We start from the raw sequence: 13,870 nt of genomic DNA on the forward strand, positions 1-13,870 counted from the left end.
CCAGTTCCCCCCACCCTGAGCGGTCTGACTACGCTTTCCTAGTCTCTGATCCTGCATTTGTCAGCGACGGTTGCAATGATACTTCTGTGTTGAGAACTCAACGAAGTCGTCGTAGGTAAACACGGATTGCATACCCGACTTCCTGCTGTAAAATCCTGTGACTCTTCAGTTCAGCTTTGCCCACTGTCGGGCAGCCTGTTTCCAGTTTGTCTTGAAGTTGCCAGATAGAGCAACACAGAGTTAAAACAACAGACTGGACTTCTCGTTATCTGCAGGGAGCTTAGAACAATGATGTAACCAGGCGTCAGTATCCCCAGATGGGGGATGGTGACAACCCCATCCTCATCTGCCTCCTATAGATAGAGCCACAAAGCGCTGCGTCCTGCCTGCAGTGCTTTGATAAGAGAGTTGCTACAGCGTTGCTACACTGCTGAGGGGTGCCGGGGCGGGGGGACATGGGTGCAGGTAGGTGTGTGCTTGAATCATTCACAAATGCACTGCTTGTGATGCTAGCAGTGTCACCACTCACCCCAGCCCAACTCAGCCTTCCTGGTGACTACAAAGAAAATAATAACCTCTTATGGTTCTAGTGTGAACAGACATGCCTCACTCCCCACCCCAACCAGTGGTCATGTGTCTGAGAGACCATCTCGGCTTTGTCATTTTCAGACGGCTTGCGGGGGTGGGGGGGGGTGATGGGGGGGAAGGGCTCCTGGAGGGGTATGGAAACACCCCCTGTACAGAAGGACCGACAATTCCAGCAACTCTGTCCCTCAGACTGAGCATGATTTTGTTTCCCATGGGGAGGAAGCTCATCTAATACTTCAGAATTCTCCACCTATGCCTTTCCCACCTGCCCCCATCCCATTCCCCCCCCAATCCCATACCCCTAAATCATCCCCGATCCCCCTAAATCAGCTTAACCTTGTACCACACTGTTGCTAAGGCATTGCTTACTGGGGGGATTGGCATCCTTCAGCTGCTGTGTGGGAGCTGAGGTTACACAGCGATTCCAAGAGTTCACCATAGCCATAATCACTAACGGTTGTCAACATCGTCTATAAAAAGTCCTCTTTCTGTCCCAACGGAGTCATGTACCATATGTATACAGAAAAGCAATCTTACTTCTCTGATCCTCAGTTTTTTACTATTATAAAATTTAAGAATAGAATTCATTGAACTTTAAATTTCCTTTTAGTTCTAAAAGCCTCCTCATATTAGTTGTTAAGAATGATATAACCTCCTTAATAAAAATGACTCTTACGAAGAAATTTGATCCCCAGATTGAACGGCATATCCATTTTTTCAAGTCATTAGTATTTTATTAAAGTCTGGGCCTCATGCAGATGGTGAGGCAAGTAATAATACTTCCACTGTAGGACTTGACAGTGTGTCCTCGTCTGTTCAGGCTGCTATAACAAAAATGTCATAGACCGGGTGGCTTAAACAACTGAATTTACTTCTCACAGTTCTAGAGGCTGAGAAGTCTATGATCAAGGCACTGGCAGGTCTGGTGTCTGGTGAGAACACACTTCCTCGATGCCAGACAGCTACCTTCTTTATGTATCCTCACATGGAGAGAGGGAGGTCAGAGCAAGCCCTCCTGTCTCTCCTTACAAGGGCACTAATCCCACTCACAAGGGAGCCACCCTCATGACCTAAGGACCTCCCAAAGGCCCCCCTTCCTAATATATTACATGGGTGGTTAGGATTTCTACATATGAATTTTGGGGAATGCAGACATTCAGTCCACAGCACAGTGTGAAATTATATTCTTGTATATAATCTCATTTAATCCTCACAACAACTCTGGAAGATCACCACATTTTCTTAATTTTATGATGTACGTGTTTTTACATTTTAATGTTGCTGAAATTGGGACGTATACTACAATTGACACAGACTTCTCTCTCCATGCTTACCTTGAAAATTTCTTATTAAATTGACAATGCAGCTTCCAGTCACTTAGAATCATGGAAATATTTTATTATTTCCAATTTACAGACAAGGAAACTGAGATGAGGAAGCTCAGGATCTCACAACTTTTAATGGTGGATCTAGAACTGGTCTGACTTCAAGTTCAAAACATTTTCCTTTAAACCACAGTTGCTAATGAGGACTTCCCTCACAGTTACTGGTGGACAGTCTAGGGGAGCTCAGGAAGGCAGAAGGCCGTGCTCCCTTTCTGTAACAGGGAGGAAGAAAATCTGACTCCATGTTGGATCTGTTTCTTTGACTTTAACCTTTGCCCTTCATTGCTTTTTGTTGCTATAATCACTAAAAGGGTATTGTCGATAGCTATTGGCATACATAATGGCCTGCCTCAGGGAACCCTGCCCCTCCACCTGAATGTTAAACTAAAGTGCCTTTGTTCAGCTTACAGGGAGGCAATCAGACCCTGTCCACCTGCGGATGCCTGCAGGAAAGAAGAAATTAACATATCCCCTCCTCGAGGCTGGCCATTCCAGGAGATATTTTGCAAGACAAATGGTCTTTTTACTTTACTTCCTCACTTCCTCCCCTCTCTGTTCTATAAAAGAAACTGGCATCCAGACACCAAGGAGATGGTTCTTTTGAGACACTAGTCTGCCATCTTCTCAGTCTGCCAACTTTCTGAATAAAGTAGTATTCCTTGCCTCAACACCTCGTCTCTGATTATTGGCCTGTCATGCGGCGAACAGAGCAAGCTTGGATTCGGTAACATTTCCTCACCTAGGGCCATTGAACGTGCAATTCTCTGCCTTCCCAGGCTCCCCCACCCTCCAGGTTAGGTGCACCTCTAATAAGCTCCTGGATGTACCCTGTGTTATTCCTCTGTAGCCCTATCATTGACTGCTATTTTTGTTTATGTATCTCTCTCCTTTGGACAAGAAGCTCCTCAAGGATTGGGATCATGTCTATCTTGTTTCCCCGGGTGTATTTCCTCTGCCATTGTCTGGCTCTGACTAAGTTATCCATTTTTGTGGACCAACTGACTGGTTGTCAGTTCAAGAATATCCATCCGCATACACTTCCTTGAAAAATTCTGGTAGAAGTAATTTTTTTTTTTCCTGTAGAAGATGTCAACAGATCCACAGGGAAATTTTCTCTGTTTAATTCTAAGGTTCAAATATGTTATTTAGTTTTTGTTCTTTAGGGTGTGTGTGCGTGTGTGTCCACGCACTCACACACACACACCCCTGCACGTCTTCTCTTAACATCCTTTATTTATTCTTTTTTTGTTTTTAGATTTAATTTCATTTATTTTTGGCTGTGTTGGGTCTTTTTTGCCGCACACAGGCTTTCTCTAGTTGCGGTGAGTTGGGGTTACTCTTCATTGTGGTGCGTGGGCTTCTCATTGTGGTGGTGGCTTCTCTTGTTGCAGAGCATGGGTTCTAGCTGTGTGGGCTTCAGTAGTTGTGGCATGTGGGCTCAGTAGTTGGCTTAGTTGTTCCACAGCATGTGAGATCTTCCCGGACCAAGGATCAAACCCACGTCCCCTGCGTTGGCCGGCGGATTCTTATCCACTGCGCCACCAGGGAAGTCCCTTTTATTTATTCTTGATCTTCTTACTGTTTAACCTGATTATTCCTACTTGGTTCTTTCCTCCTTGAGCACCTCCATCTCTATTCTGAACTACTTACAGATCTCAGAAAGGTGGCCCTATATTTAATTTCTAGTGTCATCCCGGTTACTCCATTTTCCATTGCCTTTTTCTTTTAAAAGGGAAGCATTTGGACACATCTGAACAACACATTAATAATTAAAATTCTGTGATGCACTGTCATTAAGGCAGAGAAAAACACTGTGTCATGAGCTACTTTATGCTCTAGCATGGTTTTTATGCTTAAAGTCCTAGAGACACTCGAGACGTAAGATGTTACCTCTCCTCCTCAAAAAGCACAAAGAAGTTAAACAATTTACTCTGGGCAACACAGCGTTACAAGTAAAACAATCAATCTACTTGGCCCTTTGAATTTTAAGTGTAAAATAGAATGGAATTTAAAGCTTTATCAGCTAAAAATAGATGCTGTAATCTCAAGCGTAAGAATCCCTGAAACACATTTTTAAATGAAAGCTTATGATATTTTTCTTTTGAGTTACCTTTTGTTTGTTTATTTGTTTGCTTTTTACAATGGAATAGGAGTCAGGAAATTTAATAATAAAAATCTACAGCCCAAGAACCGTATGGTCTAAAATAATTAGCATTTAACTAGAAGAAAGCAGCCACATCTACCTCTATGCACAGCACACCGCTTCTTTATGGCCGAGTTAATGAGGAATAATGATCAGTAGCAACACAAAGCATCCTCTCCAGGGTGTACAACTGGCTTCTTTTCTGGAAGATAGATTCTATAGAGGAAACTTAAAATCCAGCCACTTTCCCCTTCACACATCCTTGATTGGCACTTAACAGTTTCCTCTGTTAACTTTTTGGATGCCAAATAATGACTGTCTCTGTGTCTTTCCCTGCTCCCTCCGATTCTAGACTTTTCTTCTCTATAAATCAGGAGACCTGTTCTTGGAAAGCCTGCCCTTCTCTCACTACATCCTTTGCAAGCAAAAGGTTTAAAATAAAATCTCAGAAGAAGCAAACTGATTCCAATTTACAGGACTCTATATATCTGGGGTATCTTTATAATGCATGGAAACTAATAATATTACCACAAAAGCAATTTGGGCTTCAAATATTTCCTTATGGTTACACATTTCAGCCATTGTAACAGGACTTTCCATTTTCATGGCAGCTTTTCATATATATTCTCTAATCTGATCCTTACAGCAACACAGACTGGCCTGGGAGATGGTAAAACTGAAGGAGGGGCCCAACCCCCATAGTAGGTTCTCACTAGCCATGCTACTACAACTTGACCCCAAACCTAGGCACAATTGTTTAGTCCAAGGGTAGTACCTGACCAGACTAGGCCAATCAGAGAATCTTTTCTTCCTGAAATGTAAAACTGAAATCCAGAGAGAGAATCTGGATGGGCCTCTAACACCCAAGTTAAGGAGCGCTGTGGTCCTAGAAAAAGCAATAGAAACAGAGAGTGAAGAATAAAGCAGAAATGCAGAGACAGCGAAGAGAGAGGGCCTCTGAGGGTTCCACATCCTTGCACGCTTCTGAGACCCAGCTATCCTCATGCTCTTGGGTTCCATAAAACACCCCTCTACCCTAATGATATTATGATACCGTATCTTCCTTTCAGAAAAGATAGGGGTTCCGAAAGAAGTTCAGAAACAAAAGATTGGGTCGACCCATGTGCCTATTCAAAGGACTGAGGTAACGCCCTTGTTTAATTGGATACTTCAGTCACCTCTTTTTGGGTGTTGAAATTGTTCTGCTCTCATTCTATTGGATTCTGGCCTTGACTATTCACTGGTTTTGCTCTCTTCATTCCTGCATGCTGTTTTCTTCCCACAGCTTGACCTTTCCAGTCTGCTCAGCTTCTGCTCCCCCTTTGCCCTCACCCTGACTACCACTGTACTGGGCCATTGCTTTCCCTTTGGGGGGCCCCCAGCTTCCTCTCCCTGACCATGACAGGAGCCATGGCTCCGTGATGTTATTACTCTCTCCACTTGATATTCTGACTGGAAATCAATGAGATGCTAGAATGTACTTGGTGGTACCTGTAAGTCCAATAGCCTCCCATAGTGAGACAGAGGGCAGAGCCTTAGGTCGGTAAATGGTAAAGTGCTGTGCGTGGAATAATAAGTTGGTTACTTGGTGGGAATAAGAGAGATCAGAAAAAGTTGTGGAATGTTGTGGGGAAGTGATTTCAAACTCTGATAACTTTATTCACCCAACGTCTCTGCAAGGACACACCACCGAGGAGAAGGAACTCGTAAGCCTCCAGGAAGGGCTGCTTCCCTATGGTAGAGTGCTGAAGGCCAACCAAAACAATATTGCTGTCCAACTCACTCGCCCAGGGAAGTCACTACACACTTAAGTAGACAGTAGCTTCCTAACATCAGTCATATTTGACTTAGTTCTACCTAAGAATCCCTCGAGTTTCGGTAGAAATTTGACAAACCTCTTGGGGTCTGAGGCAGTGTGGAGATCAGGAGTGTGGGTTTTGGAGCTGGACTGGATGGGCTGGAATCATGGCTCTAGCCCCGGTAACTTTGGCAAGATGCCTAACCTCTCAGAGACTTGTACTCCTCAGCTGTAAAATGGAAATAATAACAGTATATGCCTTAAAGAGTTGGGACAACTTAGTGAAATACATATAAAACACTAAGAAAAGTGGGCAAGGCCTAGTGCTCGACAGACATGACATATTACTACTCTACTACTTTTCTGCCTGCCAACAAATGTCATATGGTTGATTCCCCATAGTTATTCATGAATAAATGAACTGCAAGTAGACGATTTTGGCTGGAGTCTAGGATTGTATTTGGGGATAGTGGGAAAAGGGAGACGCATATCTTGCAGGAGTTAGAGGAGGAGACGGGAGAGCTGCCAGAACCAATCTATCAGGAAATGAGTGTAGTTCCTGGGAAAAATACAGCCTCTGCTCCAGAAGAGCCGAATACCCAAGGCAGATGTCACAGTCACGGCAAAGAAAACATAGAAGTAGTAAGCTTGCTAAAAATAGACAACAAGGTTTTTTTAAAATACAAAAGAAACAAGGAGAGACTTTTAAGTATTTACACTATTCATAGGTTAAGGGTTGAACGTTGATTTTCAATCTTTTAGTGAAACAATGCTAAATACAGAAATTGTGGCCAACTTTTATAGTTGTCCATCTTTTATGTACATGTAACTGGATAGTATTTCAAGACACTCATCGAGATGGTCTCAATAATTTTTTCTTCAGTCATTTCTCTTTATCTCCAGGTCCTCTTTTTGAAACTCTGTACCCACTGCCAAGGGATGATTCTCGTAGTAGAACCAGAGAGTAAGAAAAGTCAGGTCTTGGCCTGTGACTCCCAAGTAAGGTTTTTGAACTCAGGGCAAAGACGACATTTTAAGAGAAAAAAATTAAATTTCAGATTTTGAATATAAAAAAAAAATTCTGAGTTCTAAATAATACGGGACGCACACTTTATGTCATAAATAATAGTTTTAGAAGACTATAAGGTCGGTTAGTTTTTCCCGCCTCAGGATAAAACAAAAACCAATCAAAGAAAGCACCCCTTAGGGGAGGAGGGGACAGTGTTAGAAGGAGAGCTGAGATACTGGCTTGTCACCAGCAGGGCGCCACAGATCCCTGCCCTCATACTGGCCCTGTGGGAAGGGATGAGGGATCACAGGCACTTCATACGTGTCAGGGGACCTGAGAGCAGGGCGAGCCAGCGTGTTGATTCCTGGGAGAAGACAGAACGCCGCAAGCTGCGCAGAGGGCCTGGTGGGTGAAAAGGCAGTGGTGCTGAAATGTGTCTGGACAGACAGGCCAAGGCAGCCCAGCTGGGTCCTGCACTCCCCGCAAGTGCTCCAGAGACACTAGAATATTTTTTTCGTGTGTGGCTTATTGCGGCTCACGTCCACCCCAGAACACTGGCAAAACTAAAGCGACCTAGTAGGCAGAATCAACAAGAACCGTATGACCAGAAGCCAAGCTGGAAACCCGCTGTCTCAGCAGATGTCAATGTATGTGAGGATGACAGTTACGTGAGACTAGTTGCTTAGTGCCCTGGTGCAGACACACACTCTCATGATGGAAAGCCCTCCAGGACTCAAGTTCATCCCAGGGAGGAGAGGAGGCAGGGGAAGGTGTTTGCCTGGAAACGACTGCGAGAACTCCTAATAGACAGACAGCAAATTTCTATTGCCAGCAGATCCGTGGCTGAAATAAAAACTGAATTCACTCAGAGAGACTCTAAAACTTCTTGAGTTTTCTAAACGCTCACCCTCCTCTCTCTCCACCTCGAGCGAAGAGTTTGATCAAAGACTTGAGTCCTTTGGACATGTGCTTTGCAGCCTGGCTGAACATCTACTCTGAACTTCTGACCTGCCCAAAGGGGTCAAATCCTGGTGCTACTATGGCTGGACTACTCTTTTCATCCTCGTCCACTCCATCTTCATGTGAACGAGCTTGCCAAAGAGTCTAGAAGCAGGTGATGTGTCCCTAAGAGCTGTGGGATAAATTCCAATGATCTAACATACAGGTAATTGAGTTATGGGAGGAAGAGAGAGAGAGAACAGGACAGAGTGTGATAACTTAAAGGTATATATTGTAAAACCTAGGGCAATCATTAAAAATAAAATAAAGTGGAATAACTAAGTCAATAGTGGAGGTCGATGGAATTATTTTAAAAATTCTCAATTCAGAAGAAGACAGTGAAAGAGGAAAAAGGATTAAAGAGCAGATGTGATAAATAAAAAACAAGTAGAAAGATAGTAGATTTAACCCCAGTCATATTAGCAATTATATTAAATGTCAATGTTCTAATCACTTCAGTTAAAAAGCAAAGATTGTCAGATTGGATTTTATTTTTTATTTTTCAAATTTATTTATTTATTTTTGGCTGCATTGGGTCTTCGTTGCTGTGCCTGGGCTTTCCTTAGTTGCAGCGAGCTCTAGGCACGTGGGCTTCAGTTGTTGTGGCTCACGGGTTTAGTTGCTCCACGGCACGTGGGATCTTCCCGGACCAGGGCTCGAACCCGTGTCCCCTGCATTGGCAGGTGGATTCTTAACCAGTGCACCACCAGGGAAGTCCTAGATTGGATTTTAAAAAGCAAGAAACCTACTTTAAATTTAAAGACACACAAATAGGTGAAAATGTAAAATTATGTAAAAATATATTCTGTGTTAATACTTATCAAAAGAAAGCTAGAGGGACTATACATTCAAAGTACATTCAAAATGAGAAATGTTGGCAGAAATAAAGAGGAATTGGAAAAGGGTACTTTTTTTTTTTTTTGTGGCCACACCTTGTGGCATGGGGGATCTTAGTTCCTCGGCCAGGGATCGAACCTGTGCCCCCTGCATTGGGAGCATGGAGTCTTAACCACTGGACCACCAGGGAAGTCCCAGAAAGGGGTAAATTTAAGAAAATATAACAATCCTAAATGTGTATGCAGAGTGTATTAACAGAGCTTTGAAATATATAAAGAAAAAAATGGAAAGCATTGAAAAAGAAAAAGTTAAGTCTATAATTATAGTTGGAAGCTTCAACACTTCCCTCCAATGGATAAGGCAAATAGACAAGAAAATCAGAGATGCTATATAAGATCTGAACAACATCACTAACCAACTTGATCTAATTGACAGTTATAGAACATTCCATCCAACATCAGTAGAATACACAGTCTTTTCAATGGCACATAAAACATTTACTAAAGTAGTCCATACTGTGGGCTACAAACAAACAAACAAAAACAAAAAAACCCTCAATAAATTTAAAAGGATTCCCATCATTAAAACTATGTCTTCTGACCACAATGAAAGAGCGAAGCATAACCAAAGTAAGCATAAGAAAGGAAATAGTGAAGATCAGGACAGAAATCAGTGAAACAGAAAACAGAAAAATGACAGAGGAAATTAATAAATCCAAAAGTTGGTTCTTTAAAGATCAATAAAGTTGATAAACTCCTAGCAAAACCAATTAGCAAAAAAAAGAGAAGAAACAAATTACCAATATCCGGAATTAGAGAGGGGACGTCACTCTAGAGCCCTAGTCACTAAAAAATAAAAAAATAATAAGAGATTATTATAAGCAATTTTATGCCAGTAAATTTTATAACTTAGATGAAATGGATTAGTTCTTTAAAAGACACAAGTTACTCAAGAAGAAATAGGTAAGTTGATTAGTCCTTTATCTGTTAAATAAAATGAACTCATAGTTAAAAACGTTCTCACAAAGACTACTCCAGGCCCAGGTGGTTTCGCTGGTAAATTCCACCAAAAATTTAAGAAATTTTACCAAAAATTTAAAAAATAATAGCAATTTTGGGGAATTCCCTGGCGGTCCAGTGGTGAGGACTCCAGGCTTTCACTGCTGCGGGCCTGAGTTCGATCCCTGGTCGGGGAGCTAAGATTCTGCAAGCCGCGTGGTGTAGCCAAAAATAAAATAAAATAAAATAAAAAGAGTTCAAATAGGGACATGGACCTTAAAAAAAATAGCTATTTTACATAAGCTTTCCCAGAAAATATGAGAAGGCAACACTTTTCAACTTGTATTACCAGCATTACCCTGATGCCAAAACAAGGCAAAGATCTTACAAGAAGAGAAAGCTACAGACCAATGTCCCTTATGAACACAGCAGCCAAAATCTTTAACAACTCAAATCCTTCAATACACAAAAAGGATAGTACTTCATGACCAAGTGGGGTTTTTCCCAAAATGCAAGTCTGTTTCAGCATTAGAAAATTAATTAATATAATTCAGTCTATTGATACACTAAAAAAGAAAAAATAATACCTATGATATGATCATGTCAGTAGATGAAGAAATATCATGAGACAAAATTTGAGATTGATTCTTTATTAAAAATTCTGCACAGACTAAGAATAGCAGGAACTTCCTTAACCTGATAAAGAGCATTTACTGAAAACCTATAGCTAACAGCATACTTAATGGTGAAAAACTGAATGCTTTCCCCTTAAGCTCAAGAACACACGCAAGGAATGCCTTCTACTACTTCTATTCAATGTTTGGCTTGTGGTTCCAGTCAGTGCAATAAGTCAGGAAAAAGAAATTAAAGTCCTACAGATTAGAAAGGAAAAAGTAAAACCGTATTTGCATATGACATAATTTTCGGCATAGAAAATCCCAGAGAATTTACCAAAAAGTTACTAGAACTAATAAGTGGGTTTAACAATGTTGAAAAGGTCAAGATTACAAAAATTAATTGTATTTATATATGCTAACAGTGAATAATTGGACATAAAAATTTAAATACCATTGTATAAGCATCAACAAATTAAATATTTAGGGAAAATATTAGCAAAATATGTGTAAGGCCTATGCACTGAAACATATAAAACGTTGTTATCAGGAATTAAGGAAGACCTAAATAAATGGAGAGGTATGCTGTGTTCATGGATTGGAAAACTCAATATTGTTAAAGTTTCATTTCTTCCCAAATTAGTCCATAGGTTCAGTGCAATTCCAATCAAAATCCGTGAAGGTTTTTTTCATGGAAATTGACAAGCTGACTCTAAAATTTACATAGAAATGCAAAGGATCTAGAATAACCAAAAGGATTTTAGAAAACAAACAAAAAAAAACTGTTGAAAGACTCACACTACATGATTTCAAGACTTACTATAATACTACAGTAACCAAGACAATAAGTATGGCTTAAAAAAATTATATATATATATATGTATATATAGGCAAATAGAACAGAATAGATTCACACGTACATGGTCAATTGATTATTTTACAAAGATGCAAAGGCGGTTCAATGGAGGAAGGACACTCTTACTAAGTGATTCTGGAACAACTGGATATTCATAAGCAAAAACCAAGCCCTAACCATTACCATGCATCATATACAATACATTAATTTCAAATTGATCATAAACTTAAATATAAGAGCTACGGTGATAAAACTATTAGAAGAAAAGCTTTGTGACCTCTATTTAGGCAAAGCTTTTTAGATATGACAGAAAAGGTACAAACCATTTAAAAAGTTGATAAATTGGGCCTCTTTGAAATTAAAATTTTCTGCCCTTCAAATGACACTGTTAAGGAAATGAAAAGACAAGCCACAGACTGGAAGAAAATATTTGCAAAATGCATAGCTGATAGAGGACTTGTATCCAGAACATTAAAAAATATATATATGGGTGAATGATTTGCACAGACCCTTTACCCAGGAACACACACAGATGGCAAATAAGCCCATGAAAAGAAGCTTCACAACATTAGTGATTAGGGAAATACAAATTAAAATCTCATGGGGCTTCCCTGAAGGCGCAGTGGTTAAGAATCCGCCTGCCAATGCAGGGGACACGGGTTCCAGCCCTGGTCTGGGAAGATCCCACATGCCGCGGAGCAACTAAGCCCGTGTGCCACAACTACTGAGCCTGTGCTCTAGAGCCTGCAAGCCACAGCTACTGAGCCCGTGTGCCACAACTACTGAAGCCCGTGTGCCTAGAGCCCCGTGCTTCGCAACAAGAGAAGCCACCGTGATGAGAAGCCCTCACACCGCAATGAGGAGTAGCCCCCACTCGCCACAACTAGAGAAAGCCCGTGCGCAGCAACGAAGATCCAACGCAGCCAATAAATAAATTAAAAAAAAAAAAATCTCACGAGATACTACTTCATACTCACATGAATGGTTAACATTTAAAACTCTGACAATAGGAAGCATTGATGAAGATATGGAACAACTGAAACCCGCATCCATCTCTGGTAACAATGTGAAATGGAACAGCCACTTTGGAAAACACAAATGTATCATACAGTCCACACAGATATTTACCAAGAGAAATAAAAATGCATTGTCTACACAGAGACATATTTCATGAAAATATTCAGAGAAGCTTTATTCATAATGGCCAACAACTGAAAATAATCCAAACCTACATCACAGGTGAAGAGATAAATTATGATACATACAAGGGCATATCACTCAGCCATAAACGACTGACCTGATACATGCAACAACACAGAGGAATCTTAAAATCATTGCATTAGGTGAGATAAGTCAAACACAAAAGGCTATCTACTTTATGTTCCATTTATATGACATTCCAGAAAAGGAAAAAAAAAAAAAAAAAAGATAGGAACAGAAACACAGTTCAGGACCTGGGGACTGAGGAAGAGAACTGAATGCAGAGGGAGCTATTGGAGTGATGGAAATGTTCTGTATGTTGACTATCATGGTAGGTGCATCAAAAAATTTATCAAAACTCACTGAGCTAACCGCTTAAAAGTGAATTTATTTTATGCAAGTTATATCTGTTAGTTTTCTGTTGCTAACAAATCACCGTAAACTCACACACTGCTCACAGTTCCGTGTGTCGAAGTCGGGCGTGCTGTGGCTGGGTCCCCCGTTCAGGGAAACACAAGGCTGAAATCGAGGCGTCAGCCAGCCGAGTTCTCGTCTGGAGGCTCTGGAGAAAAATCTGTTTCCAAGCTCATTCTTGTCATTGACAGAATTTAACTCCTTGCAGCTGTAGGAATAAGGTCCCTGTTTCCTTGCTGGCTGTCTGGCAGGTCACCTCTTGGGTCCTAGAGGCCACCTGTTCTCCTTGCCAGTGGCCTCTCCATCTTAAAGCCAGTAGAGGCAGGTCAGACCTCTAACTTCTTCCTCTGCCGCCAGCCAGAGAAAACTCTCCACTTTAAAAGGCTTATGTGAGGGGACTTCCCTGCTGGTCCAGGAGTTAAGAATCTGCCTTCCAATGCGGGGGACGCGGGTTCCACCCCTGGTCAGGGAACTAAGATCCCACGTGCCGCGGAGCAACGAAGCCCGCGCGCTGCAACTAGTGAGCCCGCGCGCTAACACAGCCAAGAATAAATAGATGAATCAATAAATATTTTATAAAAAAAAGGCTTTGTGAAAAGGCCCACCTGGATAAGATCCCTAGTTTAAGGAATTCCTGGGGGCCATCACAGAATACTGCCTGCCTCAATACTTGAATAAATCTTTCTTTAAAAATTAAAGTTCATGGAATTATACATTTAAAATGTTACCTTTTTGAAAATGATAAAACGATTTACATTTGGGACTGTCCCAGAGAATCTGGTATTATGTTGCTGCCATATGATCTAGTTACTTTCCTGCTGCATACGTTAGGATAGGACAGAGGGGCACTAAGCTAATGTATTTTGAATGCCTACCGTGTGCCAGACACATGCTAGACATTTTATGCTTCCCAGTGGAGGGTCTTGAATGGGTTACAGGTGTTAGGGGCTGGGGAAGCCAGAGCAGCATCTTCTGTTTACCCTGCAAACTGTACCAATGTCATCATTTTAAAAATGTGCTATCAGGTAA

Source organism: Phocoena phocoena, chromosome 16, assembly GCF_963924675.1.
Source record: "Phocoena phocoena chromosome 16, mPhoPho1.1, whole genome shotgun sequence".
NCBI classification, from domain to species: domain Eukaryota; kingdom Metazoa; phylum Chordata; class Mammalia; order Artiodactyla; family Phocoenidae; genus Phocoena; species Phocoena phocoena.